This window comes from Pogoniulus pusillus, chromosome 25 (genome assembly GCF_015220805.1).
Source record: "Pogoniulus pusillus isolate bPogPus1 chromosome 25, bPogPus1.pri, whole genome shotgun sequence".
Lineage (NCBI taxonomy): Eukaryota > Metazoa > Chordata > Aves > Piciformes > Lybiidae > Pogoniulus > Pogoniulus pusillus.
Window position 1 is genome coordinate 21,284,346 of NC_087288.1, and position 13,307 is coordinate 21,297,652.

General features: G+C 43.8%; 1 protein-coding gene across 6 annotated transcripts in view; it reads left to right on the forward strand.

The window, feature by feature from the left end:
* MTA3 (metastasis associated 1 family member 3) overlaps positions 1 to 13,307 on the forward strand; it is a 156,574-nt gene that overhangs the window by 76,389 nt on the left and 66,878 nt on the right. The gene's annotated exons all lie outside the window — the stretch shown is intronic.

The following is a 13,307-nucleotide window of genomic DNA, read 5'->3' on the forward strand; positions in this document are numbered from 1 at the left end:
ATCACCCAGACTAGACTCAACCAGCTTTGGAAATATGAATGAAGCTTATATTTAGAGCTAGCACAATATACAAGCAGATATTTACAGTATATACAGTTATAGACAGAAATATACAAGGTAAAAAGGTAATACAGAAACACAGCTCCCCTCTCAGTAACCTGAGTCCCCAGGAGGGGCTCTGAAACATCCCTTCACCTTCCCCCTACCCCTCTCAACCTTACCCCAGTCCCAAGAAAGAATAGAGGTTCGGCCAGTGGGTTAGGAAACAAAGTGGATTAGCCCAAACTGGAGGGTGAGGTTAGAGAGATGCAGCTCATCCAGCAGCCCAAGTGAGGGTGGTTATCTGTGTTTTTATTTCTTGTTCCTATACATCTCAGCAAGCCTATGAGCGAAGTTGACATCACCATTGTTTTCTTTCCACAGCCTGTAATCTAGTTCTTCTCACCAAAACATTCTACCCTGCTTCAAACTAGCACAATCCACCCCTGTCTACTTCACTCAGAGTATTGCTTAGAACTACCTGATCTAATCTAAACCAATATTTACACTAATGAATATCACAAGTTCAGTTCACTCTTCATTCCAGCTATCTCAGATGTAGGTGATTCAAAAGCTCAGAACAGTTTGTCTTCTCACAGATGAGACGAGATCAGGGACTCCCAGGTGATGCTGGGTTCGTGCCCTCTGTAGATGCTCTCGTAGATTCTTTCAGTGTTGGACACCGATGGTACCTAGAACAGAAAACTCCTAACAGCTTGGATTATACACTCTGAATTTAGACTCTCTCAGCTAAGGTTAGATTTCTCTGTGGAATACACTGGATTTCACCATTCTCCTGCATTACCCCGTAGGTATGACCAGGACCTTCAGCAGATACCACCCCTCGGACAGGTTTCCCTTCACCCGAAGGAGAAAATACCCAGTTTTCCCTAACAGATTCTTTTCACATACAACAGGAACTTTATCACCGTCTACTGTTTGGACCAAGTCTGATTGTGCAGGTCCTGCTCTGTTTACTGAACCTCTACTATTTACCAACCAGGTAGCTTGTGCTAAATGTTTGTCCCAGTTTTAAAGGGTTCCACTCCCCATGGCTTTTAGAGTGGTTTTCCGCAAACCGTTGTAGCGCTCAATCTTCCCTGAAGCTGGTGCATAGTAGGATATGTAGTAGATCCACTCAATACTGTGCTCTTTGGCCCAGTCTTTCACAAGATTGTTCTTGAAATGAGTGCCATTGTCTGACTCTATTCTCTCTGAAGTTCCATGTCTCCACATGATTTGTCTCTCCAAGCCAAGAATGGTGTTATGTGCAGTAGCATGTGGAACTGGATAGGTTTCCAGCCATCCGGTGCTGGCCTCTACCATCGTTAGCACATACTGCTTGCCAGAACGAGATCGAGGTAGAGTGGTGTAATCAATCTGCCAGGCTTAACCATACTTGTACTTTGACCATCTCTCACCATACCATAAGGGCTTGATTCACTTAGCCTGCTTAATAGCAGCACAGATGTCACAATCATGGATGACTTTGGTGATAGTGTTCATGGATAAGTCAATTGACCTATCGCGTGCCCATCGGTATGTTGCATCTCTGCCTTGATGTCCAGATGAGTCATGGGCCCACCGAGCTAAGAACAGTTCACCTCAGTATTTCCAATCAAGGTCAAGATCAGAGTTAGTATCAACTTGAGCAATCTTAGCAGCTTGGTCTGCCTGCTGGTTGTGGTGATGTTTCTCAGTATCTCTGCTCTTGGGCATGTGTGCGTCTATGTGCCACACTTTCACTGGAATTCTCTCCAGCCGTGCATCAATGTCCTGCCATAGATCAGCACACCAAATAGGCTTTCCTTTCCTCTGCCCACCATTCTTCTTCCAGTCCTTTAGCCAACCCCATAGAGCACTGGCTACCATCCAGGAGTTGGTGTAGAGGTAGAGGATAGGCCAATTCTCACGTTCAGCCACATCAAAAGCAAGTTGAACAGCTTTTACCTCAGCAAACTGACTGGATTCTCCTTCTCCATCTCTCACTTCGGGAACTCTCCTGGTTGGACTCCAGACTGCTCACTTCCATCTTCGCTTGTTCTCAACAAGACGACAGGAACCATCTGTGAACAAAGCGTAGTTCTTTTCCTGATCAGAGAGATCACCATAGGGAGAAGCTTCCTCAGCCTGGATTATTTTCTCCTCTGGAGGGTTGGTACAGTCTGTGCCTTCTGGCCAGTTGGTGATCACCTCCACCAGACCAGGTCGATCAAGATTACCCATTCGTGCTCGTTGGATTATCAAATCCATCCATTTAGACCAGGTTGCATCTGTAGCATGATGTGGTGATGAACCTTTGCCTTTGAACATCCATTTTAGAACTGGCACTCTAGGAGCTAAAAGCAATTGTGACTCAGTTCCAATCACTTCAGAAGCTGCTTTCGCTCCTTCATAGGCTGCATAGATACGTCTCTTTCTCTGTTGGGGTGTAATTTGCCTCTGAACCTCTGGAGCCACGACCCCAGAAACTGAGTGGACAACCACATGTCTCATTTGGAGCTCTCTGCCGAAGGCTCCAAGTTGGACCATTGTCACTGGCAGCTGTGTACAGAATGTTCTTAATGTGTGGACCAGATTGCACAGGTCCCAAGCCCACTGCATGGACTACTTCTCGTTTGATCTGATCAAAGGCTGCTTGTTGTTCAGGTCCCCAATTGAAATTGTTTCTCTTATGAGTCACATCATGCAGAGGTTTGACAATTTGACTGAACCCAGGAACGTGTAGTCTCCAAAATCCCACTGCACCCAAGAAAGAGAGAGTGTCCTTCTTACTGGTGGGAACTGCCGTAGTAGAGATTTTGTTGATCACATCCTGAGGGATGTAACAGCGACCATCCTGCCACTGCACTCCCCGACACTGAATATCTTTGGCAGGTCCTTTAACCTTGTCTCTCTTAATGGCAAAGCCTGCTTGCAACAGAATGTCAATGATTTTGTTACCTTTCTCGAAGACTTCCTCAAGAGTTTGGCCCCACACAATGATGTCCTTGATGAATTGGATGTGCTCTGGAGCTTTACCTTTCTCCAGTGCATTGTGGATGACTGAGTGACAGATTGTTGAGCTGTGTTTCCACCCCTGAGGCAAGTGGTTGATCTGGTACTGGATTCCTCTCCAGGTGAATGCAAACTGAGGCCTGCACTCCTTTGCTATGGGAATAGAGAAGAAAGCACTAGCAATGTCTATGGTTGCATACCATTTAGCCTCCTTCGATTCCAGCTCGTACTGGAGCTCCAGCATGTCCGGCACAGCTGCACTCACGGGTGGAGTCATCTCGTTGAGGGCACGAAAATCAACTGTCAGTCTCCAGTCTCCGTTAGGCTTGTGCACAGGCCAGATGGGACTGTTGAAAGGTGAATGAGCTTTCTCGATGACAGCCTGACTCTCCAGTTGACGAATCAGCTGATGAATGGGCAACAAAGAGTCACGGTTAGTTCTGTACTGCCTGTGGTGCACAGTTTGAGTTGCAATTGGCACTTCCAGGTCCTCTATGTCATGATGTCCCACAACTGCAGATTCATCAGAAAGTTCAGGTCTAATGGACAATTTCAATTTGCTGTCCTCAGTCTCTACAGATGCTATTCCAAAAGCCCATTTATGACCCTTAGGAACTTTGAAACAACCTTGTCTCAAAAATTCTTGTCTCAGAATGCAAGGCGCATCAGGACCAGTTGCAATAGTATGTTTCTTCCACTCTTTACCAGTTAAACTGATCTCAGCCTGTATCTTAGTTAACTCTTGAGATCCACCAGTGATTCCAAAAATAGATATGGACTCTGTCCCCTTGCAATTGGATGGCAATAAAGTACACTGAGCACCTGTGTCAACTGTATTTGCCCAGCTATTGAACTGCCAGGCCACCTAATGAATGCATTCCAATAGATTTGGTTTTCTCCACTATCCCTTTCCTCCTCCTGGCTGGAGGCAGGGCACCCCTAATGCTGAACATGACATGTGGGGTGCACACAATGATTGGTGGTGTTGTGAGTGAAACTGCAAATGTTGGAATAATTGCAGTTGCTCTCAGGAGCTGAAGAAGTGACAGCTACTTTTTTGGCATTGCTGCCCCTGTTTCTGCCAAATCTGCAGTTCCCTGACTCTCTTTGAAAGAGCTGAAGTAGGTTGACCATCCCACTTGTTCATGTTCTCACCATATTGGTCAGGCAGAGTTATCCACAGCAACACATGTGTTTGTTGATGTCAGGGTGGAGTTTGTCTCCTAGTCTGAAATTGCCTTGCAGGAGGTGGGCATCTGTTCCTGGTGGCAGAAACATGCACCCATTCAGATGATACAGGAATGGTATCCTTTACCAGATTGGAAATGTTTCTAAGATCCTCCTTCAGTTCATTCATGCCATTCCTAATGTCATTCTCTATGCTATTCTTAATACCATTCTCAAGGCTGTCTTTATTGCCATCTTTTATCTCTGTACCTAGAGCTTTTATAGCAGAAACTATGGTAAAATGTGACAAGCTGTCCTCTGTCTGTCTCAGCTGGTCAGTGAATTCACAAATAGTGAAAGACCTTCCATTATCACTCCTTGATAAGAACTTGCTAGGCAAGATATTAGCATAGGATGAAGGGGCAAGCGTAATGAGCTTCTTCATGATACCTGTTCCAAGAGGAATGTCATCAGGCTCATGTGTGCCATAAAGCACACATCTTTATGATCTCCATAATACACTTTTTTCACAGCAAACTCCTTCAGAAGCTTAATTCCCTGCTCAATGGTGTTCCACTTCTTGGCTGTCCATGGCAGATCATCTCGGGAAGGATATCTCATAGCCACAGCCAACAGAAGGCGTGTCCACAAGCTAACCCTACCAAGAGGACTTGCTAGGTATTTGTCCACTCCACTCTCCTTGGTGAGTGGTCCTAGCTGCTTGGCAGACTTGTCTCCTACCTGCAGGGCATTTGCACTAATGCTACGGCATCTCACCAGCCAGCTTGGGATTAGCTCTCCTGATTCCCTTTGAGTATTCCTTCCTAACTTCCCTGACCTCTCTGAGTGGATCCTTGGAGTCCTGGATGTCATCTTTCTCCTCTTCCTCTTGTTGATCTGGATGTCCCTGGCCTAGAAACAGAACTTTCCTAAGAGCACTCTTAAACCCATCAGAACCATCCTCCTTCTTGGCAGCCAACCTTACAGCGCTCCTCTTTTCAGAGTACTGGGATCTGAGCATGTTCGCCAGGTCCCGAAGACTAAATGTCTCCTCTTCCTCCTCTTGCTCACTAGAGGTCCCCTCTCCTAAGTCCTCTTTTGAATCACTCTTTGTCAAATGTTATGACTTAGCTTTTGCTTTGGCAGGAGCCAAAATGGCCTGCGTGGAAACAGACTTTGACAAGTCCCCTGGCAGGTTTGAAATACTGGGGGTCTGGCCTGAGGACTGTGAATTCAGATGTGCTTTAGAGGTAGAGTCTTTTTGTCTGCTGGCTGGGGATTCAAACTGACTGAGTTAGTGTTATTAGCTGAGGGAACATCTTGAGTTTGATTATTTCCCTGTGGTCCTGGGCATCCTGTCTTGTTATCATTCCCGATAAGAACATTGGCAGCTTTCCCAGAATCTAGGGGAGGAGGTGTAGTGGTAGCTCCTTGCTGTTCCCCCAAGTTATCTTTGTTTTGGGTTGAATTGTTGCTTTGTTTATCTTTTGTGTGGGGCACAGAAACTTTACTTCTTAAAGCTACCACACTCCATTTTTTCTTACATAATGCCAAAATTAATATGAAAATCAAAATTACAAGACCCAAAATCACACTCAACAGAAATGCCACAGTGTGACTTGAATAAAATTCTGAACAAGGGTCTGCCTGAGTTTTAGGTAAGATAACTCTCATGAGGGTTGTATATAAAGCGGAAGTACTACTTCCATTTCATTAATGTTACTGGTGAATGCCCCTGTAATATTACTGGTAAAAGACTCAGTGACATTGAATCCAACATAACCAAGGATGAAATCCTCTCAACTCCAAAAAATGGATGTGAGTTTAGCTTTGATCTTCTTAAAAATTAGATTAAACAAAAAATAACCAATCTGGGCTTTGATCCAATTATAAACAAGAAAACAGAAAATAGGCCACACAGTAGCCCCCACTAAGTAAAACAGCTTCTTCATTAGCTTCATTCTGATTCCCAGAGTTAATTAACAATCACTCAAAATGAATTTGCCCCATGTTGGAGTGCCAAATAAAGAGATGTGAAGGTTTGGTCGTTCCCTGCCCCCCCCCCCCCCCACTTTAGAAATCACCCAGACTAGACTCAGCCAGCTCTGGAAATATGAATGAAGCTATTTATTTACAGCTAGGACAATATACAAGCAGATATTTACAGTCTATACAGTTACAGACAGAAATGTACAAGGTGAAAAGGTAATACATAAACACAACTCCCCTCCCAGAAACCTGAGTCCCCAGGAGGGGCTCTCAACCACCCCTTCACCTTCCCTCTACCCCTCTCAACCTTACCCCAGTCCCAGGGAAGAATAGAGGTTTGGCCAGTGGGTTAGGAAGCAAAGTGGATTAGTCCAAAATAGAGGGTGAGGTTAGAGACTAAGAAGTAGCTCATCCAGCAGCCCAAGTGAGGGTGATTATCTGTGTTTTTATTTTGAGTGAAGTAGACATCACCATTGTTTTCCTTTCACAGCCTGTAATCTAGTTCTTCTCACCAAAAAATTCTACCCTGCTTCAAACTAGCACAGATATGCAGAAGTTTCTTTTTTGCATACGCTACTGCAGGATTTTGGGAAAAAGATAACCTTACTTATTACTGCTCCAAGCATTGGACATTCCCATATGCCAACCATTCTTGATGAAGCATTATGAAGAATTCTGTTGCTACTATGTAATTACAGTACAGTTTATTCTGAGGTAGATTGTACTTCTATTTATTTCTAGGAATTTAGAACATGATGAATTAAGCTTCTTTTGAGTACTTTTTGAGGTCCTGGCCTTTCACTCACCAGTGGTTGATTAATAAACACTGTGAGATTGAGCACTTAAGCTCTAAAGTCGTTTGAGGCAGTTTAATTTGAAAGGGATTTTTCCAGTGAAAAATGACAGGGGTTTTGGGCTTGATTGTGGGTTTTGTTTGGGTGTTTGTTTTTTTTTTCAGTCTAGAGCTCTGGAGGATAGGAGATGATTGGACTGTGCATGCTTTATTGGCTTAGAAAATATTCAGTTTTAAGTTGCTGTAGACAAATGAGTTTGTATTACTTGACATCTTCCATTTGCACTTTCTATGCATTTAGTCTTCTTGAAGATTGGTTTTCATTTCTAGTCTTCATACATGTGTTATTTTCATAAATGGAGTTGTCTTAATGTAAGTCATCTGAATGACTAATTGAAATCTTAAGTATACAAATATTCTTTTTAAAATTACATTAAAATGAGTAATAATTCTATGTCTGCAGAGCTTTTCTAGTGAAAGAGTTTGAATTTCTGTTAGTTAAGACCAATAGCTGTATGCCAAGAATTCATCTTACGCAGAGTTGAGCTTGTTAAGTGTCTTACCTCCTATGCTTCATGTAAAACTTAACTTTGCCAGTAGCTGTCTTTCTCTTTCAAGCTGTAGCCCACTTATCAGTTTGTCAAAATCTGTGTGTTGTTTTGTGATAATTAACCTCTGTCTATGAATGTCTAATTCATTTTATTCAGAATGAATATGGTGAATGTTTTAGAAGGGGAACTGAAAATCTTTTTTTTTGAAGTGGAAAGCTCAGATTCTACTTTAGACAATCTGAACGTCTGGAACTTTGTTCATAGCTGGACAGTATGAGAAAATCCTTGGTGGTGCTTTTTTTCCCCTTATCTGTAAGTTAATGAGTGTTTTCAGACAAGCAGTGTAAATAGAGCATGAGAAGATGGTTCAAAAATTGAAACCTCTTTTTATTTTTGTGATTAATTGCCTATTTTTACAGTGTTCTCTAGCACATGGAGTTGTGTTCAAAAAGACATTTAGGATTACCTGCAGTCAGTACACTGCCCAACAGTGCCCAACAAAAATCTGCTAAATGCTGTCTCTAAAAATATAATCCCATAGTTCAGAAACAGGAATTTGATTGTGTTATACTGAACTGGACTATGGGAAAATAAGAACTGACAAATATCTCTCTTCTACATCCTTGAGGTATAGCTAAACGAGATTCTGGTTTCTCAGGTATAAAACTGAAGCACAGAGATAAAGACACTGAATTTACATCTTGGAAATGTGCCTAGAGAATATAAGACCATAAAATTAAAGGCCAGCATAGATTTGTGTTTACTTGCTTAGGTATCTAGTGAATTAATGGGTAGTTAATGCATGAGTCAAAACTTTTGGCTAAGTTCAAGAGATTGTATCAAGTCCTGAATGAATTTCCGTGCTAGGAAGAACTCTGGAGTACAAGCTAGCGGTCTAGTGTCCAACTGCTGTCTGCTCAAAATATTGCAGCTACAGATTTTCTGTCCCAACTGATTGAGCATCCAGCAACTGGTACCTCTGTTTTCCATATCATGGAAGATAAATTTAGATAAATTCACTCAGAAAGCTGAACACTTGTTTGGTTTATATGTTTGTACTGAAGTGAGACCACAAAATTACTTTTTGGAAAAGCAAATGAAAAAGTATTTTCAGGCATAGTGCAAGCTGTGCAAAATAAAAAAGTAAGATATGCTACTAATTCTTGCAGCACATTCAAAGGAAGTAAACAGAATTTTTATTCCTGAAATTAGCTTTTCATGATTTCCACAGCATTACTTGACTGCTTCCTTGATTTGACCTGTTAAGGTTACTTTTCTTCCTGTTTAAGCGATAATATCCTGCCATTTAAGTGGAAAATCACAAATGAAGGAGTTTTTGGAAGTGTAGTTTGACAGAGATGATTTATCTTCTGGAAGTCTTCCTGTCCACTGTTGTTGCAAATAACTTACTTTATATGTCTGGATTGTGTGATATAGGTGGTCCACTGCTTGTATCTTGCCTGTGTGCCACCATTAGAAAATATTTACTTCTAGCAAGAGTTAAAACAACTTTTGGTAGTAGCAGTTTTAAATTTATTTTGAACTGAAGTAAGATGTATAGTGGTGCATTTTCTTTCATCTTTTTGCAAACAGTTCAGGAGAGTGGCACATTTTAGTTGAATACTCACATGTTGCTGGTATAATGCTTTCTCTCCATGACAAGTACACTCTGTCCTGAGTATTTTCATGGTCTCCAGGATATGATGTCCTGAAACAACTAACACTAGAGATATTAGCACTGCTGAATTAACAGATTGTAAATAAAGTACTGGGAGATGGTTTTTAAAATGTAGACTATCACCCGCAATGTCTCTGTCTCAGATGGGAAAAAAACACTAGAACATGTTGACAACTGTAAGTTTATAGAACTAAAATGCTACCCAAGATTGCCAGAGTGTGTCTCCCATACTGGATGTGAATTAGCTTAAGCAGAAGTCCCATTAGGTAGGCAATTATTTATTGTCTGTAAACTAATTTACTATGTTTTTCTGGGAGTATGACTGTGGCATTTGTTCCTGAAACATTAACCAGACACCACATTTTCATTTCCTTCCATAATGAATGTGCTAGAGAAGCTCACCATACATTATTGAATTTCGGAAGAGCCAGTAGTTAGCCTGGATGTAGGCTGCAAACTCTTAAATGTACAGGTTATTTCATGTCTTGGTGATACTGTGGGTATTTAGACTGGCTTTCACTACATCATAAGAAATAGCACAGACTAAACTGATTTTCTGTGTGCTTGGAGGAGTTACCTACACAGCCTAGATTTGCAAAGGAAATGGAATAGCTGTACTTCAGAACAGGTTTTTATTCTTGTAGCAGCTTGTGAAAGCTAGAAACAAGTACAGAATCATAGAATGTCAGGGGCTGGAAGGGACCTTGAAAGCTCACCCAGTCCAACTTCCCTGCCAGAGCAGAATCTCCTGTACCAGATCACACAGGAACATGTCCCAGTGGATTTTGACTATCTGCAGAGAGGGAGACTCCAGAACTCCCCTGGGCAGCCTGTTCCTGTGAGGGTGACAGAACAATGGGAAAAAAAATCCCTCTCATTTTAAAATAAAACTTCCTATGCCTCAGCTTCCACCCATTGCCCCTTGTCCTGTCATTGGGCATTGGCCAGCAGAGCCTGGCTCCAGCCTTCTGGCACTCACCCTGCACATATTGATAAACTTTGGTGAGGTCACCTCTCAGTTTCCTCTTCTCCCAGCAGCACAGCCCCAGCTCCCTCAGTCACTTATCATAAGAGAGATGTTCCATTCCCTTCAGTTTAGCCAGAAGGATGCTGTGGGAGACAGTGCCAAATGCTTTACTGAAATCAAGATAAACCTCATCCACTGCTCTACCATCACCTAGCCACCTGGTGATGTCCTCATAAAAGGTTATCAGGTTGGTCAAACATGACTGCCCCTTGGTAAAACCATGCTGACTGCTCCTGTTGACCCTCTTCTCCTTGATATGCCTGAGGACAGCACCAAGGATAAGTTTCTCCATTACATTTCTGGGGATGGAGGTGTCATGGAAGGTAGTTTTACGGGAAATTTATGGGGAAAACACGCGAGGCTGACTTGTAAAGATCAAGTGATTTATTGCTAAAATACGGAGATCCCCTTCCCGGAACTAACTTACCCACGTAAATTCTTTGATGAGGTTAGAGTAACATTTAAGAGTTCTTTGAGTCTTTGAAGTTATTCAGTCTTGATTCTAAGAGTTCATCAGTTACTCATTGTCAAAGCAGTTCAGAAGAGTTTCGGAGCACTATTAGGGCGTTGTCCCTTTCCCTGGTCAGGATCAGGCCTAAGCGGGCCCTCAACCCCTGAGGATCCGGCGTTGCCAGTCTGGTGCCGGGCAGGCCGACCAGGATCAGGAACGAGTGCGGGCTGGAGCTGAGGCTGGAGCAGGCTAAAGCAGGCAGGCAGGCTGAGGCAGGCGAGCAAGCAGAAGCAGGCTCCCAATCAAGGCCAATACACCATTTTATAGCGTTCAAAAGAGGTGTGCTCACCAGCTCAGGCGATTTTTATGTTGTTTTTACAGATTGGTACAAAGTTATAATCAACCTGCACAATTGGACAATTCTTCCCAAAACAACCTGTAAGACCACCCAATGTTCGGCCCATCAGCAGGTGGTCAGCGTGCATGAGAACCAAGGCCGGAAAAAGGAAAACATTGGCCAATGTTTACCTTTTATCTTCACTAGGGAGAAAACTTCTCATGGGTACTGAAGGTTGTTTTGGGTTTTGCGATGCTTTGGCCTTCAATGTGAGACACTAACACGCACAACATGGGGACCTGCTAGGGAGCTTTTGCTACCCTCCATGACAGGAGGTGAGGCTGACAGGTCTATAGTTACCTGTGTCCTCCTTCTTACCCTTTTTGAAGATTGCAGTGATGTTTGCCCTCCTCTAGGCCCCAGGCACCTCTCCTGTCCACCATGACTTACTGAAGATGGTAGAGATTGCTCTGGCAATGCCGTGTGCCAGCTCCCTCAGTACCCACGGGTGCATGCCGCCAGGACTCTTAGATTTATGGATGTGCAGATTATTTAACTGTTCCCTAACCTAGTCCTCACCAACCAAGGAATACTCCTCCTTTGTCATGTCTTCTTCTGGGTCCTCAGGGGTTAGGGCTCCTGAGGACAGTCTCCAGCAGCATGGACAGAGATGAAGAATGCCTTTAGAAACTCTGCCTTCTTTGTGTCCTATGTCACCAAGGCACCCACCTCATTCAGCAGAGGGTTTCATTGCCTCTAGCATTAGCTTTTCCTGCACTGTATTTGAAGAAGCCTTTTTTGTTATCCTTGACCTCCCTTGCAAGGTCAAGTTCCAGGAAAGCCTTATTCTTCCTAGTTGCCTTGCTGCATCCTCTGACAGCAGTCCTATACTTCTCTCAGGGGGCCAGCACCTCCTTCTGTGAGCCAGCTGTGTGCTTAGGTGGCCAGGAGAGCCAATGGCATCCTGGCCTGCATCAGGACCAGTGTGACCGGCAAGACAAGGGAGGTTATTCTGTTCCAAAACTCAGCACTGGTCAGGCCACACCTTGAGTACTGTGTCCAGTTCTGGGCTTTTCAATTCAAGAGAGATGTTGAGGTGCTGGAACATGTGCAGAGGAGGGCAATGAAGCTGGTGAGGGGCCTGGAGCACAACCCTGTGAGGAGAGGCTGAGGGAGCTGGGGGTGTGCAGCCTGCAGAAGAGGAGGCTCAGGGCAGACCTCATTGCTGTCTACAACTACCTGAAGGGAGGGTTTAACAGGTGGTGTTGGTCTCTTCTGCCAGGCAACCAGCAACAGAACAAGGGGACACAGCCTCAAGTTTTGCTGGGGGAGGTCTAGGCTGGATGTTAGGAGAAAGTTCATCGCAGAGAGAGTGATTGGCATTGGAATGGGCTGCCCAGGGAGGTGGTGGAGTTGCTGTCCCTGGAGGTGTTGAAGCCAAGCCTGGATGAGGCACTTAGTGCCATGGTCTTGTTGATTGGTGAGGGCTGGATGCTAGGTTGGACTGGATGAGCTTGGAGGTCTCGTCCAACCTGGTTGGTTCTATGATAATTTTGTACTAACAGAATATATCTTGCCTACTGAATCAGCCTCTATAATGTTTTTGATTTTGCAGTAGATGCTACTGGTGTCAGTCAAGCCAAGATTTAAGCTTCAGTATGAATGTGATTCATTGTACTGTCTTCACACATCACTGTTTATCTAAGCATTGCAAATGCACACAGGGCAAGTTACATTTCAGACACCACCACTGTTGATTTGGCCACACGAATGTACACAAATTGATCAGTTCAGACAAGTGGAGTTGGGAAATTATGATGTCATACATAGTAACTTTCTTGTGCTGCAGCATTATAGATTATTTTGCAGGTGAAGCAGTCAACATAGAATCATAAAATCAGTCAGGGTTGGAAGGGACCACAAGGGCTAATTCCAATCCCCCTGCCAGAGCCTCATCCAGCCTGGCCTTAAACACCTCCCTGGGCAAGCCTATTCCAGGCTGTCACCACTATCATGCTAAAGAACTTCCTCCTCCCATCCATTCTGAATCTCCCCACCTCCAGCTTTGCTCCATTCCCCCTAGTCCTATAACTACCTGATATCCTAAAAAGTCCCTCCCCAGCTTTTTTGTAGGCCCCCTTCAGATCCTGGAAGGTCACCTCAGAGCCTCTTCTTCTCCAGCCCGAACAGCCCCAACTCTTTCAGTCTATCCTCGTAGCAGAGGTGCTGCAGCCCTCTGATCATCCTCATGGTCCTGCTCTGGACACACTCCAGCATC